This window comes from Ambystoma mexicanum, chromosome 9, assembly GCF_040938575.1.
Source record: "Ambystoma mexicanum isolate Mex_15411 chromosome 9, UKY_AmexF1_1, whole genome shotgun sequence".
Classification (NCBI taxonomy): Eukaryota; Metazoa; Chordata; class Amphibia; order Caudata; family Ambystomatidae; genus Ambystoma; species Ambystoma mexicanum.
Genome location: NC_090931.1, coordinates 163,892,376 through 163,912,022, shown reverse-complemented (window position 1 = coordinate 163,912,022; position 19,647 = coordinate 163,892,376). Strand labels below are relative to the sequence as shown.

Here is a 19,647-nt window from a genome sequence, read left to right as displayed (position 1 = left end):
GTGAGGTATTCATGGCTTGTGTGGCCAGACCCTGCCGATAGTCCCATAGCGCGGATGGCTCTGTAAAAACGACCGTCTTCCGTTCTTTTTGGGACGAGCATCCTGCCAGGGTCCAGTAGACTGCCACGCACGTCCCATTTCCTTATCACTGTTCTCATGTCCAGACATGTTTTCCCCTTTTTCTAATGTTTCTCTAAAAAGGTCTGGCGTGATGAATATCATGTGACCTTCACCCGTTATCATTTGGCAGCTGCCAGAATCTTGGAGAACATGCAGGTGACCTGGGAGACAGGCAATCATAGCTCTGGGTGCCTGTGTGCTGCTTCCATTCTGTTTCCACACCCTGTGTGCTCTTTGTATCTCTAGCCCCCTCACAAATGCAACATGCAGGTTAGCTGGGCTCCTATTCTCTAGGAAACCCTATCTGGTTTTCCCCCTCAACTTCCTCTGGAAACCTGAAAGCGCGTAGGTTACTCCTTCTGCCTCTGACTTCCAATTGCACTTGTAGGGCAAAGACTTTATCAGTTGCTTCTTCAACTCTCCCTATTCGTTCCTCTACTTCTCCCAGCCTGTCTGTGAACTTAGTCATCTTAGAACTTCTCTGTGTGTTTCTTTTGCTCTGGCATCCATCGTGGCTTCTTCTTGCTTAGTAGAACAATGACTTGGGCCCCCCACTTCATTAAGCTTGGCGAATTGTTGCAAGATAAGATCCAGTTTTGATGCTTCCTGGGATGAGCTGCCTCCTTCCAGCTCTTTATTGGCCTGCCATGTGTCCCACAAGATCCAGCAGCTCTCCGACCATTCTCCTTTCTGCTCTTGTATACTGTTCTCCAAACACCTGTCTGAACACAGTTCTTCTCCCGCAGTATGCTCTGCGTTGCCTCTTCTTTAGCCATGCCTGCTCCTTTCCCCCGTTTTGCCTGTGATTAATTTCTTTCTTAGGTTACTCTGGCACCGTAGCACAGGCATCACTCCAGCTAGGGTTATGGATTAGCTACTTTCATTTGGCTGTGCTCTTTTCTTTCATACATGTCTCCCCGCCATCACCTCCGCACTTCTCCAGCCACTCTTCACTGTGGGAGCTGTTATTTTCTTCTCCTTTCTCTGCTCCTCACCTTTTCTTCCTTTTCCTATTATATGGGAGTAGCGGCTTTGTTGTGCCCAGTTAAACCGCTCTGAAGATATGTATATTTCGGATGCAGTTGCCTGTATGCTTCCCTACCGACGATCCTTCTGCCTTAGGGATCTCCCTCCCCTCCGGGCAGTTGCTGCTGGCAATCCTTCATTTGCGTTTCGCCTCCTTGTCAGTCTGGCCTTGTCTGTTCCAGCAGTGCTGGCCCGCCTCCCTCTAAACCACTTCAATGCCCACTTGACAGATCTCGGGGGAGGGAGCTGCACCGCCAACTGCCCGATCGCGCTGCATCCACCACTGCCAACTCTCACTGCTACAGCGCCTCATCTCCAGGGCTCTTACAGAATCTCCCTAACTCGGCTCTCCACCTTGCTGCCAGCTCTGCTCTGCCAACATGCAGCTGTCTCTGCTGCCACTCTGCCTTTCACCAGGTGAGTGTGCAGCTATGACTTGCCGCCATAGCAGCAACAGCCCAGACTTGGCCCCTGTCCCTTGTCCTGTATGTTGTATGCTTAGTTTCCACTTCCACTCGATTCCTCCCCTGCATTCGCATCTAGCAACAAGTCCCCAGTGCCCCCACCTCTTAAATTAGAAGCAGACTCTCATTGTGGGTGAGAAGGCCGCAGTGGCTTTATTAGTGAGGAGGTAGCTTACAGGTGTTACGCTTTAGGCAATGCTGCATCAGGGTTCTGCTCTGAGCTGAAAGCCCTTCACTTTCTAACTTGGCAGAGCAGCATCTGGTTTAGTGCGGAGCTGACGCCCTTACACTTTACTAACTTTCAATCACTTCCCAGTTTGATCAACGGATTTTCAGGTAGCCAATCTTCACATGACTACTTTTTCCAGGTGCAGGATCGTTTAGCAGCTCTTTTCCCCTGTCTCCTGACCACTCCCATGCTCCCCTGTTGGCCAGGTGTCGTGCTCTCTTCCTTTTCATTCACCCAACCCCTTGGTACACCGACCCCCAGTTTCCATGTGTCTGATTCTTTGCTCCAGAGTTCTGGAACTCTCTCGCCTCCTAACCCAATACCCTGGTGCCTTAACCTCTGCCTCTTTTACCCAGTCTCTTGGCCTTCTACACTGTTCCCCATTGCTTGTGTAACTTACCCTATTACATGCCCATTTTTGGTTTCCTGTCCTCATTCCCCTGTTGCCCTTGTCCCTTCCCGTCCCCCGACTGACTTCTCTTCCCGTACCCTGGGCCAGTTATCCTCTCCTATGTTTACTTTTGTTCATGGGTCTCTGGACCTCTCTCCTGTCCCTTGTGTTCCTTCCTTTGGCCTCCCTTGGTTTCCCTGCTCTCCCCTAATCTCCTCACCCTCTGAATGACCCATGGTGAGCGACCACTAATCCTCTACTAACTCCCCAAGTTGCCGCTTCTTCATACCTTTGGCCCCTTACCCCTTCCCTGACTAACTGGATTCCCCTGCGCACTGTTACCTTGTTGCCTGCCTGCTCCTTCCGCCTGTTGCCCTGTCCCCTCCATTTCTGATTCTTGCACCTTTCCTCCTCCCCTTCCACCCCCACCATGCCCCCTCTCCCACTTTCCCTGTGGCTATGGAGATAAATCCTCTGCCGCCGCCAACCTCAGTCACTGCACAATCCTTTCTCCCTGCTGCCAGTGCTGGAAAATAGAGTGTGTTTGCTTTTGGTGCAGTGCTTATAATGCACCTTTTTTGGGATGGGCCAACCTTCTTTCCCCATCCTGCCCTTTTCGCACCTTGGGTTTCCCCACTCATTTCCTGCCTTCTAGCGTCGGCCAATCTGTGTGGGGCTCACGATCTCCTCCTAGCAAAAGGGGGAGGGGGAAAACGGGGCCTTGCTGAGGCTGCTGGGTGATGCGGCTATGGCAGCGCCCTCCGCAGGCCTCCCTTTGCTTGGCTCGTCCCCTGGCTTTTCCCTTCAGACCCGGCCCTTGATGTTGTCTTTCGCTGTCTTGTTATCTCCGGTCACCACTCACAGTGAAAGTTGAACCATTTTGTGCCACTGCTTTTCCACCACAGATCCTCGGTTGTTGGTGGTATGATTTTCTCACCTCCTCAGTCACATAAGCGGAAAGATTGTGAGGGGAGTACAAGGTGCAAGCGTAGGCGACGCACCCCTCGCCTGTTGTACTGTATATGTTAAGGGTGAGACCTTTTCAGTGATTGTGTATGTGTGTATGGCCGCAAGAGTTTGTGTTGGGTGGTGGACAGCAGAGCAATCACGTGGTCCCCCACTTAAAAGGTAGGTATCCAAGCTTCTCAACTGTAAATTCTCTCGTGTCTGCTTTCGGCCACCTCCATATGTATTCTCACAAGTTGTCTGACCTTCTCCAGATATTCCCCAGTACTTCTGATCATGGAGTGATCACTAGTTTGTCGACTCTTTTTATCTTCTCACCCAATTTATCCAGACGGTCTTGCTGCATAATAGGGAAGGCAGTCTGTGAAGGCAAGAGTTCATGTTTGTGTTCGAGGCTTTGGTTCCACATGGCCTCCCGGTGATATATTTGGTGAGGGGTGGGGTTATGGCTCCCCTTTAGGTCCCTGGTAGTCATTGGGGAGTTTGTCAGGTCGTGAAGGCTTGCTGTGATTGCTCAACAGCCCTGCAAGGTCTTTGGTCCTCCGTGTATAGTAGTGGCTTCCGTATGTTGCTTTCTCATTCCTGTCTGTGGTTTATCACAGCTTCCGGGATGGCTTCCAAGGGTCGGTCTCTCTCTCTCTCTCTCTCTCTCTCTCTCTCTCTCTCTCTCTCTCTCTCTCTCTCTCTCATCTCTCTCTCTCATCTCTCTGTATCATTGAGGTCTCTTTTCGTCTTGTAATTGTGTTGTTCTGAAAGCAACAGAAAAACACTGAAAATGTCTGTGCTTGGAGGCAAGGCAGAAAATATCAGTGGTCTGCACAGAGATATACTGGCACAGGATGGGGTACAGGAGTTTGGGCCATCTCGATATCCACCGTCCACCTCAGGGGTAAGGCTGGCTCAGGATTTATCCCTGGTAATTCGGCAGATTTACTGCCAAATTGCCACCAACATCAGAATGGGGCAGAAAATGCCACTACCATACTCCACGCTACTTAAAAAAAAAAAAAAAAAAAACTCTCAGGGACGTTGGAAGATTCTGTGCACAAAAGAAGGTCTAGGCAAAGTATCTTATTTTCCATATTTACACAGGCAAATTATCTTGTTAAACTGTGTAGAAGTTGCTTAGTTGGTGGAGTTTTCTAGTGATGCCTACCTGTAACCCATACTCTCAAAACCAGGTATCCACAACAGCAAATGTTGAGTTGGCTGGATACTACCCTTGGAAGCAAGACGACACTGAGCACTACAGGTTCGATCCCCGGGTCGGCGCTTTGAAACCTCTGGGTATTAAGCGTGTTATAAATAACCAATCATATCGTACCTCATACTGCAAACCACCCACAACGATATAAGGAATACATTTTCACCATTTTGCTTCTTTGACTGAAAACACAAACGTGTGTGCATTCAGAAGCCCATGTGTGGTTATATGTTAAGGTTTAAGGGATAATCTGAGTGGCCATGCAGGAACGTAATTGGGATTGTGACCATCCTTATTCACCCTGTAAACATCATTGCTCCGAGTATTTGGATGTTCCTGATAAGTCTGCCGGAATTTCGAACAGAGTGAGACATGCCTGCTTGTCTTCCTTTTGAGAATACATGCCATCGACCAGGCCCCTTTTATCCTGGATCCTGCATCTGGCTGCTAGCCTATGCAAGACAGGACATCCAAACACATGAAGAGACAGCCAGCAAGAGTCAACACGATCGACCTGGGGGGATGCACTCTGCAGCGACATGCCTTGTGGATCTGTACCCTCCAGGCAGAGTCTACATGCTCGATGTTGTGTGCCAAGGCCAATACACAGGATTTATCAAGAGGTGATAGGAACCCCTCTAAGGTAGGGCTGGAAAGACCAGAGCCAGTCCTCACTCTGAGGATGAGGGCAGTAGAGAAGGCACCAATTTCTACCCACCACAGGTTCTGCCAGCTTGTATATGTGCAGTCACTCTGTTACTCACACCTTATCTCCAGAATAAAATGCCTCCCAGGTGTCTTCTATTTCTTCTAGAACCGACGTGCCAGTGCTGACTGACCAGGATAAACTAAATTGAGAAAGATGTCCTTCAGAATCATACGCTAAATGCATTATGGTCCCCAAAACATGCACCTTACCGGGCGGAGGCAACCCTGCATCGTCCAACATTGAGTGTAACACCTCGCACATAACAAAGAGAGTGGCAACGGGAACGACTTCTCTACACGTCTACAAGGCAGACCAAGCAACGCACCCCAGCTGCAACCAACAGAACCACCCTGTGTCGGTGGAACCACTAGGCTACCAGGGATGAAACAAAGGGGCACAGATCCCCATCAGGACTGGATTTGCCTTGGGACGACTGGGACCAAGGATCCCTAAAACTAGGACGGTCTGCTACCGAGACCTCCATAGCTAGTGTAGAGAAAGTGGGACAGGCTTACCCCGCAATGTGTAAACTTTGCTGATTGTAACACTTCCAGGGTGGGGAAGGCAAGGACAGCTCGACCAGGGCAAGATAACCAAAGCAAGAAGATGGGGGAGAAAAAAAGGCTTGCAGGAATTAAGAAGTTGAGAGTTGCTTGGATGAGGTTAAAGGAGGAGAAGGAGGCAGATCAAGAGACCTGCAGGAGAAAGGAAGGTGTAGCGGAGAATAGAGGAGATCTTTGGAGAAGGTTTACTGGGTGGAAGGGTACTGCGGTGTGAGTGTCTGTGATAGTGCGCACAGTTTGGTGAGGTGAGTTAGTATAGGCAGTGAATGTGTAGTGTATGAACTGGAGAGGAAGAAGGGTGCCTGAGTAGGAGTTGGGTGGAGTGATAGGAGTAGAAGTTGAGTGGAGTGAAGACTCGTAGTTTTGATGAATCGGTAGTATGATAGACAAGGGAGAAGTAGAGTAAAAGAGGGACTTGTAGTGGGGAAGAGGGAGTAGTAGTGTGGGGGAGGAAATTGTGGAAAAGAGGAGCGAGGAGTAACATGAAAGGGCAGAGAGGAGTTGTAGAAGAAATTAACGACATAGGAGGCACATGAGAGAAGAGGGAAGACAGAAGACACACACAGTCAGAATGCCCGAAAGGGGCTATATGGACCCTGGCAACGAACCTGCTACAGACAGCAATGAGATGTCATACTAAGGCACAACCTCATGGACTAACCAGGCATACGCAAGGTCAATACCTTGAACATGTCTATGCCATGGGGAACATTACTTTGGGGCAAACCCTGTTTGGGGTAATAACTTTTGAACAGATAGTTTGAGAGGCTGATGACATTTTACTGACGTTTAACATGTGTTGGGTTATACAGGAGCTATGCCGTTTATACAATAACTAACGACGACTGGACCCCTCCCCCTCCTTATTGATTTGCACAGCACTGTGCTACATTGTATTTGGTGACATCTCTTTCTAGCATCTTTGCTTTGAATGTTCGGTCACTGCTACCATGGGGGAGACAGTGGCACTAAGGTGCAGTGTCTGCAGACATAATACCCTGCCGTCTGGACCAGAAGGAGGATTGAATGACTATCTTTAGGGCTGCTGAGTGCTCCTGCCTAATGCCAGAATGTGGAGGAAAGACTAACTCCCTGCCCCCTAGTAGATTCGAACAGGATCGGTTATGAACCCACCTTTTTCCTACAAACCCCTATAGGGCCCATGCTGGAATCTTTGCTCCCCTGTAGAATTCCACGGGCACATTAAAGACTCTGTACCCCATAGTCCTGGGGTCTATACTCTTTTGGCTATCTGGATGTTTTGGACTACATCTCCTATTAGCCTGTTAGGGGGCAGGGGTCTCCGGCCCCCACCTTGTGAGGATGCTCCATCGTGCGGGGCTAGCCCATATGGCCAAGGTCGGAGCACCGCAGAATAACTACGCAGACACAGCTTCTGGTTCCATAGGTGTGGGTGTGCCCTTGCATGTAACCCATAACATGTGACTAGGCACGAGCCCTGTTGCTCGTAGCCTCTGTCACACCACAGCCCTTGAGAGCATTATCAAAGACGATGGATCATGGGATTTGAAGTACAAAACATCTGGAGAGAGGCAATTTACAGACTATGCCGTAGGTAAACAGAGATGCTGACAGAGCCTACATTCACTATAGAGTGACACCCCACCCATCACTGACTCCTCTTTCCATGGCACTGTTGTTTGAGTGTTCTCATGGGGCTCATAGGCTAATGAGCTGGCTCTCGCCGGATCCGGCATCAGTTCTCTAGCCGGATCTTGGGATCTGGCTTGCCTCTGCCCCAGCCCTCTCAAACAACCGTGCTCTGCTCTGTGTGAACGCACTGTGCACACAAAGCCTGTGTGCGCAGTGCTCTCGCGCAGAGCACATTAAATCACAGAGGCCCAGTGGCATATCGAGTGTGGTGGGAGGGGGGCTGTGGCGAGAAGCTGAGGTACATTTATCAGTGGGACACCTTTCCTGTGTGGCACCTCAATGAGGGTGCCCAGCGGGGAAGGTGTCCTGCTGGCAGGACAATATGGGAAGAGCAATTCCTGCTCAGCACGCTCATTGTCCTGGCAGCAGGACACCTTACCCTATGTGAACGGGAGAGGTTTTCCGCTGCCAGAACAATGTCCCACGGAGATCTGGGCAGCAGAGGGACTCTCATGTTGCTCTGTGCAAACACAGCGTTAGAATCTGAGCCATTAGGCACTGATGGGAGAGAGGGGGCTGTTAGCAAGGACTTATGTCCCTATATAAATGTCGAATGGGAGGTAGTGATAAGTGTACATAATGTTGCATACTGTATGAAATAATGACTATGGCTGTAAAACACAAGGGGGATTTGTTAGGCTCACTTTGAATGCAAGATGCAGGGAATACAACTAAAGCCATACTCTTATTGCTCGACTTACTTCTATGACAATATATGTAGTGTATAGTAAGCTTACTATGAAAGGCTAGTTTATTATGTTATGTGGTTTGCTTCCAAGGCACTGCTATAAATAAAGTATTATTTAAGCACATTAAATGCTAAGCAAAACCTTAATAAATATCTATATCAACTAAACCTGGGAAGATGTGCTCAGTTGCTTAAATTGCCCACAACCCTGTTTGACCATTTAAACAAAGTGTCTGATCCTGGGCAGATCATTTAATCACACTGTGTCTTATCTGCAGCTCTGTAAGACATTCTGATTCACTTTATAACTTATGTTAAGATATCATGCTGTAATAAAAAGAATGGCCCAAATACTATGGAGTTGCTCCATATATAATAATAGTGCAATTTAGATATGTTGCACCACAAAGTTATTTACCACTTGTTTTACTTATGGGAACTTACTCTAAAGCAATATCCATGGTGCCTCCAAGTATCACACACGATGCTCCTCGCAATGTCCTTTTCTGTGAAGTCACGTCTGTTGGTGCAATCCATATGCAAATTAGGAGGTTTGCATGTATTTTACCCCACAGCTCCTGGACGCAGCCCTCTATAGATGAGTTTTCTGTATCTGTAATGATCATGCAGTTTTATTTTTTTTATTTGTTATGTGTCAAAATGTCATCTGCCACTAATATTACAAAAAAAGTAGATTGGGGTGGGGGTGGGCAGTTTGGGGTGCGAATGCGGCTTTATGGAATTGTGCACACTGCATTTGGGGGGAAAGTAAGAGGACTTTATTCGTGGCTCACCACCCCCCGCCCCAAAACTCGTGCAATGCTGAATACTCCTCTACCGAGGACAGCCCCCAGGTTCACCCCTGTGACAGAGCATAAAGAACACAGAGCACAATGATCACAGCGCCCCCAGCTTCGCAGGTTCGGTAATGTAAACTGCTCTGTGCGAGCACATTGTGCAGATTACATTAACGAGCCTGTAAAGCTGGGGGCTCGGTGATCATTGACTTTCCCAAATAGATTCTGGTATTTGCAGTCTTGAGAAGATAGCTTGAAAAACACACAAATCAGTGGAGTAACTTCGTTGAAAATGTTGGGGGGGACACGGCATCTGAAGAAAAGGTGGCCGAGCCAAATTAATGGGTCGGGATGGTTTGCCATGAAAGTTGGGGGGGGGGACAAACTCCCCTGTACCCCCCCTAAAATTACACCCATGACACAAATCATAGTAAGATAGCACACACATATATAAATCCTTATGTTTATATATTTGTGTGCATACCTTCCTTTGGTTTGTTTACTTTTCAAGCCATGAAACTGCTCCATGTTCAAACTATTTTGAAAATCCTTCACTCGGAGTTCAACTGCCAGCTCCGCCTCCTCTGAAGTCGGCCACCACAGAAATCTGCCCCTCCTCGAAACTCTGCCGCCACACCAGCTCTAGTGGGACCCCCCTTCAAATTGTTTCCATTATTACCACTGGTTCTCACACTGACTGCCTACACAGCGACAGGGGTCAGCTTAATGCCTAGACACCTTAGGACCATGCTTTGCAAAGTCAAATAAAAGGGTTTAATTTACTCTCTTGCAATATAAGAAAACTCGGGCATCGCCTACTTGGTGCGTTGTAGGCGGGATTGAAACTCTGATTAAAGGACTCTTGATATAGGGGCACCCACCTCCACCTATGGCACACTCCCTGATTGGAGTCTAGACTTCCCTTCAAAGAAATTGGGTGAGGGCATGGGCAGGCGTTGAAGTAAAACGGGAAGGTAGGCGGGGTGTAGCTAGGAAGATGACTAGCGTCAGAGAAAGGGCAAGAGTGTGCGACAGATGGGTCGGCTCCAGGCATGGGCTTGGGAGGTCTAAATCCCCCCACTTTCACGCAGCAGGCATCACTCTGCTGTTACGCCCAGCCCCGTTTCAGACCAATAGAACCTGTCACATTTCTCACCTTGGAGAGGAGTGTATTTATTTAAGCAAATATACATTCTCCGAGGTGAGAAAACAGGCATTGACATGAATGTAGAGGCAGAGGACAAAAGCCTCCCCAAGGGATATCAGTAGACCCCCCACCTCCTGTGCTGTAGCTAAAGCTTAACTGCTGGATCCGCTTTTACATGGCCCATGCTTTCAATAATTACCATTAACTTTAAAAAAGTGTATTTGTGTGCATGCAGGGATTGTATGTATTCCTGCATTTATGAGTGCATGCATGCAAGGAAGTGTGTAAGTGGGTGCATGTTTGTATGCTAGGAGGTGTCTTCAAGTGCACACCTATGAATGAAGCAGTGTGAATGGTGTACATGGGTGTGACTGTGCGTGTTAATGAGCGCACAGTCTAAATGTTATGGGTGCACCACTGAATGACAGATCAGCTGTGTGGGTGCGTGACTGGTGGGTGAATGTGTCTGAATGTGTCTATATCGCTGTGTGTATGCACACTGGGTACTGGGGAGGGGCATTGGAGCATGAACATATTTTGACAAGAGCATGGGATGTTTTACTGCTGTTTTTGGGCAAAATAAAGCCAACTTGACTGTTTTTATGTGATGGTGGGGCCAGAGCGTGGATGGGGAGGAAAACTACAATGCGGCTGACCTGGCTGGGTCTTACTGTGGCATAGAATGTTGTACTCGCATTAAGGGCAAAGCCAACCTGAGGGTTCTTACAAGGGGAGGGCATGTTTCGTTATTTTGACTTGTCTTTTTGTTTTACTGGTGTTAAGGTCAAAGGCAACATAAATATTCTTACATGTTCATGTTAATGTTAATTTTAATGTTAAAGGACATTTATACCACACACTATCACCACTGGAGTGGTCCCCTGGTGTTCTGATGGATCTGAAAAAGTAGGAGAGTAAGGGAGGGTTAGTTTGGGCATAGCGGTATAAAGATAGAGCAGGATTTGTGATTTCCTGTTGGCAGCTTCAGTTTGGTTAATACCGTTTGCTGAGTATGGGTGCGGTTTATGGATCGGTGGGCTCCCATGTGCTGCGGGGTGAAATATAGCCCCTGAATGCCAGAAATAAAAGGTCAGAGTGACTTGTAAAATCCCATTGAAGTATAAGGCCAGCACAGTAATGGTGATGTCAGACATGAGGCCCATTGAACCAAACAGCAGGCCTAAATCTCAAAGGATGGAAAGTGAGCTTGAATGTCAGCGTGTGAAGATCTGTGCAATGCATTTCATCAAGGAAAAGAAAGACATGTGGCTGACAATGCTGTTTTACTCAATCCATGGAGAGCTGCGCTTTTACTTAAAGATACAGCCGTGCGTGCATTATCTTCAATGTAATACCAGATTGTGCTCCAGTCATCTAAAGTGAAACCAAGCTCTTTTCCTCATCCAAATGACAGTATACTAACAGACGTGCTCACTAGACTTTCAGAATATGAACATGGTTTTCTCGTACAACTGCCCTACACTTATTAACGATACAGAAATGATATTCATGTATTTTGCAACTGTGCGATTAAAGATGTACATTACACCTGGATATATAAAATTTCATGCACAATGCATTCTGTGAGTTTAAAAGCCATTTCTTGCAGAATTGCATGCAGCCAGTAATTTCTCCTAAAGATGGTACTTAACCTCCAAGACCTTTCGTCTGCTGTCTTGGAGAGGGAGGTCTGGTTCTCAACCATCAATCAGGGCCATTACTCAAAAATGTAGAAAGAAATACACTGCTTATATGTAAACCACGGTAGAAACAGATAAAGTTGTGCCTGTTCTTTCAGCAGAAGTGATGTTGAGGTCACAATTCCCATAAAATGTCCATTAGTGTTGCAATCAGGCCCTTCACAGGCATTGAAGGGGGAGGTGGACATTAATATGAGCGGGCCTCCGGTTGATCACATGCTTAAGGTTAAGAGAACAATGGAAAAGGCTGGAGTTGAGTTAATAGAAAAATACATACTATTGCATAAAAGGGGCAGCGTATATGCAACAACAGTTATTCCAGACTTTCATTAAAGGTGACAGTAACCCCCTTTGAACCATGCCAACACAATTCTGGTGTGATAAACATAACTAAAGTTATTAATAGAAATTTCATTTGGGCCTTCTCTTGATACTTAGAGATTTGAAAGTTAGTGTGAGGGTGAAGGAAATAATTAGTATGAGAACTATGAAGTGGCATATTTTTCACTAATACAGCTCTTGAGTAAATTAGGAAAAACTGTATTTCTGCATAGGAAGGGAGTGTCGACTTCAGATTAGCATCATCTGGTTTGCCTTAAAATGTAGTTCTTAAAAATAGATTCATTGATACATGTAAAGATTTGAAAAATGAGGGTACTTAACATGTTGATAGATTTTTTTAGTTTTGAACATGCCAAGCTCACATGTCAGTTTGGGATGACAAAGCTTTCTTCTCCCACAGCTGTCCTAACTCACACCCCTCATCTCCTTGTCCTATTAGCACACAATTGGGAGGTGGGTAGAGAAAACCACCCAATCATTTTCACGGGAATCATAACAAGTTGCGATGTCATTTGCCCTATAAGTAAAACAGTTTGCATTAGAACTGGTCTTTTTCACTTATTCTGGTAGGCAACCTGCTGTTGAACTCTTGCATGAAGCATCCAAGCAAAGAGGCCCCAAATCTTACATTGGAGACAGGAATCAGGAGACACAGAAACTGACTGGGACCCTTTGGAGAAGCTAGAGGACACTATCCTTGACTGACACCCTTTGCTGTTCAAGAGGTCCCCTGCTGTTCCCTGATGCCCATTCCAAGGCCTCTACTGTAAGTAAAACTATCCCAAAGCATTAGATAGTGTAGGGCATGCATTTTCCAGCATTGTATTAGTTAGTTCCCCATAGCAAAATACTATGTTTGTCTGTGTAGATCCTTATCATATTTAATTAAAGTATATCAATTAATTCCCCTATAGAAATCACGGGATGTGTTTTGTTGGCATTCGAAACCAAGTTCTTCCCAGTGTGTTTTGAGCGGTATAGACATAAAGATGTGTCAAACGAATTAATCCGAAAACCGTGTTTCCATGTGAGTGTGCAGGGTGCAAATGACATTCCCCATTGATCCCCTTCATTTTAAAGCAGAAGTGTGAAGCCTGTTATTTCCTTTGCATGTGTGGTAAAAAAACTGAATTCACTAATTGTTCCCATTGTGCTCTGACCAAAACCACAAAGCCCTGCCTGTTCTTTTTAGGTGTGACAAAATTAATGTTCCCATTGCTTTTCTTTCCCTCATATTGCATATGTGGTAACAAGTAGAAAGACAATTTTTCCTGTTGAATCCTTTTTCCCAAATAGTGCATTTTATCAGAATCCCAAAATGATTTTCCCATTGTTTTCCTACTCTTTGCAACTGGCCTTCAATTCAGACTGGAAAAGTGTATAGAACCCAATGTCATACCTATGTAGGATGATTTTTGACAAGGTAAAGATAAGAGTTAAGGTTTTAGGAGTGAGTTTGAGGTGTGGGGTGAGATAGACTCAAGCTTGGCATCTAGGTTGGATGCTAATATGGACAAAAAATGGTTGTCCCAAAAGGTTTGGGAACTCACGTCCCCTGCACACAATCAAATATCTGTAAATACAGATCAATAATTTAGTGGAGTTTAGATACTCTTTTGTACATTGTGCGCGGATGTGACGTCACTCGTTCGATGCACACCACGCATGAGCACATTTTTTCGTCAACAGTATGACGTCTACCCAATAGCACACATGCGCACTCGGACGTGCTTGCCGCGCATGTTCACCGGCACGGTGTACAGGTACTAGTATAAAAGGAGAGCCTCCATGGTTCAGTCGCATCTCCAACCTGTTAGATGCGACACACCGTGAAGACTCCAAGCCTCATCATCCTCTTTTCCAAGTAAGCCTATCACCCTTTAGTTCGGATTGATGGACTTTTATCATATAGGGCACTATAGTGAAACACCTCTTATTTTTTCCTTTTTTTCTTATTTTTCTCATTCTATTTGGTTAGCTGTATGCTGCCTGCAGTAGCTACCTTGTAATATCCTTTCCATGAAGACGACCACTTTGCTTATTAAAAATGTAGCAGCTCATTTCTTTGGTTACATGTAAGTTACCTCACTCTCATATAAAATTCACTCAATTGGTTTGCAGGATTTTCTTTGTAAATCTAACATTTCTCATACTATAGGGAGACTCCAGCTTAAAGAAAGTAACTTGAACAAGCACGTACTCTCGTGCCTACTTCTCTTCATGCATACCCTACCTTAGATGCTAAGTTCCATTGGTATATATCCATGCCTTTGTTGAATATATAATACCACGTTTGAATATAGAATGCCCGATGACTTTCCTATCTAGGTACAGGTACATTGCCTGAGACACAACTGACTTACCTTTTCCATATGATCCATCATTTGTTTTAAAAGAGACCTATGCGCTATGTTACATACAAACCATTTGATGCTTTAGATGTTGGTCCAAATGGACTACTAATATGTTTGGTCTATGGAGTCTTTTGTAATTGGCATTCCAATATTTCTTATCATGTTGTTACTAATTGCTAAAATGATGTTTTGTTGTGAATATACTGACCCTTGAAACCTGTATATACATTAGATAAATTTATACAACTCGCTAAAATATGATTTGTTTTTTTTTGCTTCTATAGAAAAATTGAAAAATTGTGCTATTGCCCCTGAAGAAGAGTGGAAACTCGAAACGCGTTGGGCTTCACCGTGTACTTTGTACAATAAAAATCTTTAAATTTTGGTGAAAATTTTGGTCTAAGAGAATGGTTATTTACCACATGAACTGATTACCATAATCACCTTACGTAAAATGTTTCTTAAAAACATTTACAAAAAGAGTATCTAAACTCCACTAAATTATTGATCTGTATTTACAGATATTTGATAGTGTTCAGGGGACGGGAGTTCCCAAAACTTTTGGGAACAACCATTTTTTGTCCTTAACTTCAATTCAGACTGGCCAAGTCTAATTGATGTTTAGAGGGTGCAGGTTGCTGGGAGAAAAAAGTATTACAACCAAATCAGCAATCACTATGTGTCTTGAAATGTTCTTTTTCTGTATTGGTGGATGATTTGGTAAATAAAATCTGCAGGAAATTGTGATTGCATATCTCAATGTTATCTCTGTCTTGGTGCCATTACGGAAGTAATTCTTTTCTTGTTTTGTCACAGCATTGGTGGCTGATGTTAGTCTGTTTGTAAAACTTGGTTTAAATAAATTAATAAATATATATTCTTACTACACACCGGCTTGGTTCCTAGTCCATTGTGGCACCGGGTATTCATTGAGGTTGGGTGCGAGACTGGTTGGAGGCCTTACCAAATATAACCTGAATCAAAATCGTAGTGATTTGTTGTGCGGCACATTCATCGGGGGGGGGGAAGGAACACCCTGAGTTGATTGTGACTGTGTAATAAACTGCAACAGTGCTGTTGTGCAAGACTATGGGCCTCATTACGAGTTTGCTGGTGCGGATACAACGGTACCAGTAAGGATGCCAGTACTGTTATATCCGGACCGGCAAACTCCGAGTTGTGCTTGCGGTTGCCTTTCATTCTGCCAGGTCTGACCTGGAGGAATGAAATGCACCCACAAGCACAGCATTTCGATTCACAGGCACCGTTGATGACAATGCCTGTGCACCCGGGTTCCCCATTCCCATTTAGCCCCCTGGGGCTCAAATGGGAATGGGGAAGAATTTTTTCCAGCACCCAGGAATGGGCAGATACCGGGTCCGGCAAGGCCGTAATGACCCGGTAATTGCCCATATCTGGGCGCTGGAAAAAATGCAACTCCGGTGGCAGCCGTGCCTGTTTTAGAAGCACGGCTACCGCCAGGGTTGTAATGAGGCCCTGTGTGGTTTGCTTCGTTGTTGCAGTGTAGTTAAGTACATGTGGTTTGCTGTGAAAGATAGTGTGGTGTCTTTGTTTAGGGTGTGAGGGGTGTAAGCAGAGAGCTGAAGTTTTTAGCAGGTGGATTAGTGGGGCTACCTCGTTGTTTCAGACATCTGTGTTAGTTGTCCCTGCCCTTGCTTTCTGCTGGTGCATTCCTTGGTGGTTCATTCGTCTGGTTCTGCGTGAGGCGGTGGCATGTCTCAGTGACTCTCTAGTGATCTGTGGGGGGGAAGGTGGTGAGGGCCTCCCACTCCCCAGATTGAGATCACTAGTGTTCTGGGGTGTTTTTTGGTTGCCAGTGGCCCTTCTTTAGCTACTGGGGTGCGGATTCCTCCCTCTGAGACCTAAGTGCTCCCTGTCGTGTTGGGTTCTAGTTAATGATTAATGCTCCTTCATCTGCCCCTTGGGCTTTGCCTAGCAAAGGGGCTTGGCTTGGAAAAGGTGTATTCTTGGCTTCCTCCCTCCCCAGCTACTTCTTACCATGTGCATTTGTTTGTGGTGAGTTCTATTTCCATTGTAGTCTTTTAGTTGATTCTGTCTGGTTCTCAGGTGAAGAGCCAGGTTTTGAGTAGTTTCCTGAATTTTAGATGGTCATTTGTATTGCGTATTTCTTCTGGAAAGGTATTCCAAGTTTTTGCTGCCAGGTGGCAGAAGGAGGATCCCCCAAGTGTTTTTCTTGTGTATGGTTTTGGTCCCAAGTGGATGTTGTTGCTTGATCTGAGTGTTCTTGTCGGTTGGTAGATAGTTATTCTCTTTTGTAGCAATTCTGCTCCTTGGCCGTGGATTGCTCTGTGCGTTATGCACATCATTTTGAACGTGATTTGTTGTTTGATTGGCAGCCAGTGTAGCATTTCGAGCACTGGGGTGATGTGGTCCTTTCGTGATAGTTCAAGGAGGAGTCTTCCTGCTGTGTGTGGGATGTATTTACCCATGCATCTGAGCCGTACCTCAAAACTGTGCAGTACTGACATGAAAAACATCATGATGGCCAGAGCTTCCCAGAAAATGCACAGGGAAATGCATGAAGAATAGGCTGCCACCCATTTTTGCCGATGTTATGGGCACAGAAGGACACTGCCTAAAACCACCATTGGACTACCCACACAGTAGTCTGAAACCCTTGGGAATGGCAATGCTGATTGCCAAAAGCAAACCCATAACTGTTGGGAATTCATTTCTTAAATCCCAAAAATGGGTGCAGTACCAGTACTCACCACTATCCAAAAGCCGGCGTTTTAAAACCACCCTGTGTTTCTCTGAAGGCAGGCTCAAACTGTCTATTTTAAACATTGCAACACATCTAAAAACTCACTGGACACCAGCAGACATTTGGTAGAATGGAGTGTTGTGTGCCTACAAAATCTGGGAAATGAAGAGCCCAAAACAATGCTTATAACAAAACTGCTATGGAGTCAGCAGTTTAAGTTGCACTGGATTTAAAGACACTAAAATCGAAATGTTTAGATTAAATGAGTGACCTATGTTTGGTGTCACATGCCTTTGTAACTGTTGAAATGCCATAGTTTTGCACTTAGAATCAGCCTTCTAGCTGCATATGTGAAAATGTTTAGTTTTATTGGAATGCAGAAACTGGGGAACAAAAAGTGACATTTTATCTGAAACCCGGCTTAAGGAACTGAATTCTGCCTGGCAACTACCCCCATCAGGAGTGAAACTTGAGTCACAGCTGTGTTCCCAGGCCTAGCTGCCCTTTTGCTGCTCACACTAAGGATATGCCATCTATCTGATAATTGAATTACCTGTGCTCTACAGGAGCTCTGAACAAAGCCTGTCTTGACTCATGCAAAGGTTGTATTACAGCGGTCGTAAAATGTAGCTTCCTCTTGGCAGAAGCTGGGAGGGGCACTGCCTGTGAGAGCAAGCTGGCTTGGCAGAACTGGATAAACCAGTATTTCCACCATGTGACCTGGGAAACCACACCCCTTTGTAGCCAGAATATTGTTTAGAAAAAGATGAATAACTCATGGTGCGGACATGTGAAAATTTTATAAATGATACCATAATTCTTGTGATTTTTCTGCCCACAGTTTAAGAGGTTTTTAGAACCGGTGGTATGTTCAGGGGGGTGTTAGCGGAAAAGTGGATATTACTCTAAATGTATGCATGTTAAAAATCTGAAACTTCATCAGTTAATGTCCATACTCCCTGCGCACATGTGTGTAAGTTTTGGTCAATGTCTGGAATTGCAAAATCAGTTAAAAAGTGAAATATGTGCCATTTCTGAATGCAAGCTCCCAGGAAGAGCAGAGTTTGAACAGGGTATACCTCCTGTAATGCATGATGGGTGCATATGATTTTAAAACAATATGTACCTCTGCAAATATGTATTTGTTTCAAATCTAGATTTGTGTGTAAGTTGACAGGAGGAGTGGACTCTCTGCAAGCCATAAAATGACATCACGCTGACACACACTTCCTTCCCCAATCAAATGAGAAATGGAAGTTTGACCAATTAGAAGCTGAGAGAGAGGTAGGGTCAGTGATGCTAGAACACACCCACATTCTAAACACATAAAAGCAGACAGACAGGACAGATAGGGACTTTTCAAATCCATCTGCCGCTGGAAGCTCTGCCGGAAAAATCCATACTTACCTCCATCAAACCTCCAGAGAGCCAAACTAGAGACTTCAATCTATCCAGAACTAGAGACCCAGACCAGAGATCCAGAGAGAGAGCAGACCCAGATCACTGTGAAGTGCAGAGACCAGAGGCGAGTCTAAAACCCTGACCAGATCCGTGATGAGGCCCATTTCACTCAAGAATATAGTGTGAGTACATAGCAAAACTGTGCAGAACCAATCTCTTAGTTAAAATAATATAATTCAATCCTATTTTAATCTAAGTAGAACTGTCTCTTAACCGTCACCTGTCATTTGCAAAGCTGTCACTTGTCATTTTCTAGTTGCAAGCTGCACTTGTCTTTTTGAACTTTAAAATTTCAAATCTGAAAAATGACCTTTATTTAATCGCTCATATCTCCGCGACCGTTTGTGCTAGAGACTTGGAGTAACTTTCATTTGAAAGCTTAGAATCTTAGCTTTGAATCGCACCAAGAACCTACCCCTTATAGTTTTACCGCAACCGCGGAAAACGCACGCGCGAATTTTGCCGCGATTTGCAAATTTCTCCACGTGTAAAAAGACAGCAGTTTTGCTTTTCCTTGCCAAAAACTTTGTTTACCTGCTAGTTACTACTAAAGCATTGTTAAGGTATCCTGAATTCATAGAGAGTAGCTATCACTCACCCTGAACCTCAGAAAGGGAATTAAAAGCATTTCCAGCATATTTCTCATCCATTGCTAGCACATATAAAAGCATTTGGGCCTGTGTTTTCAAAACTCCTATCTGTTTTCTTTAAGCTTGCTGGGGATTGAACTGAATTACATTGAATTGCATTTCTGAGAATTGTGTGCCTTCCTTCCACTTCCTTGCATTGCATAAAAGGGGGGAGGGGATTGCCAGAGAAAAGTGATTACATTGTTTTGTTGAAATCATATTGAGTATTTTCTGTACTGCATTTCATTCCACATTGCATCCATTTGAACTCTATAAAGCATTTTGTACCACCTTCTTCTTTTGTTCCTATTCACCTGTGTGCTACCTTATCCATTTCATGTCAACTCCTTATTGATTATAGAGAAGCGTGTTAGTGCCAGATTCTCAGTTGTTAATCTTTATCATATCAGATTAAGTGTGCTATTCAATTATTAATT

The 19,647-nt window shown here is 45.1% G+C and overlaps 1 protein-coding gene and 1 long non-coding RNA gene across 3 annotated transcripts in view; one reads left to right on the top strand and one right to left on the bottom strand.

The window, feature by feature from the left end:
* The window catches only part of NECTIN1 (nectin cell adhesion molecule 1), a 1,024,691-nt gene that overhangs the window by 417,879 nt on the left and 587,165 nt on the right, over positions 1-19,647 (bottom strand). The window lies entirely within an intron of this gene.
* On the top strand, positions 1,280-15,159 carry LOC138489605 (uncharacterized). The gene is made up of 3 exons (XR_011274830.1): positions 1,280-1,563; positions 12,591-12,786; positions 14,659-15,159. It is a non-coding gene; the product is annotated as an uncharacterized lncRNA (long non-coding RNA).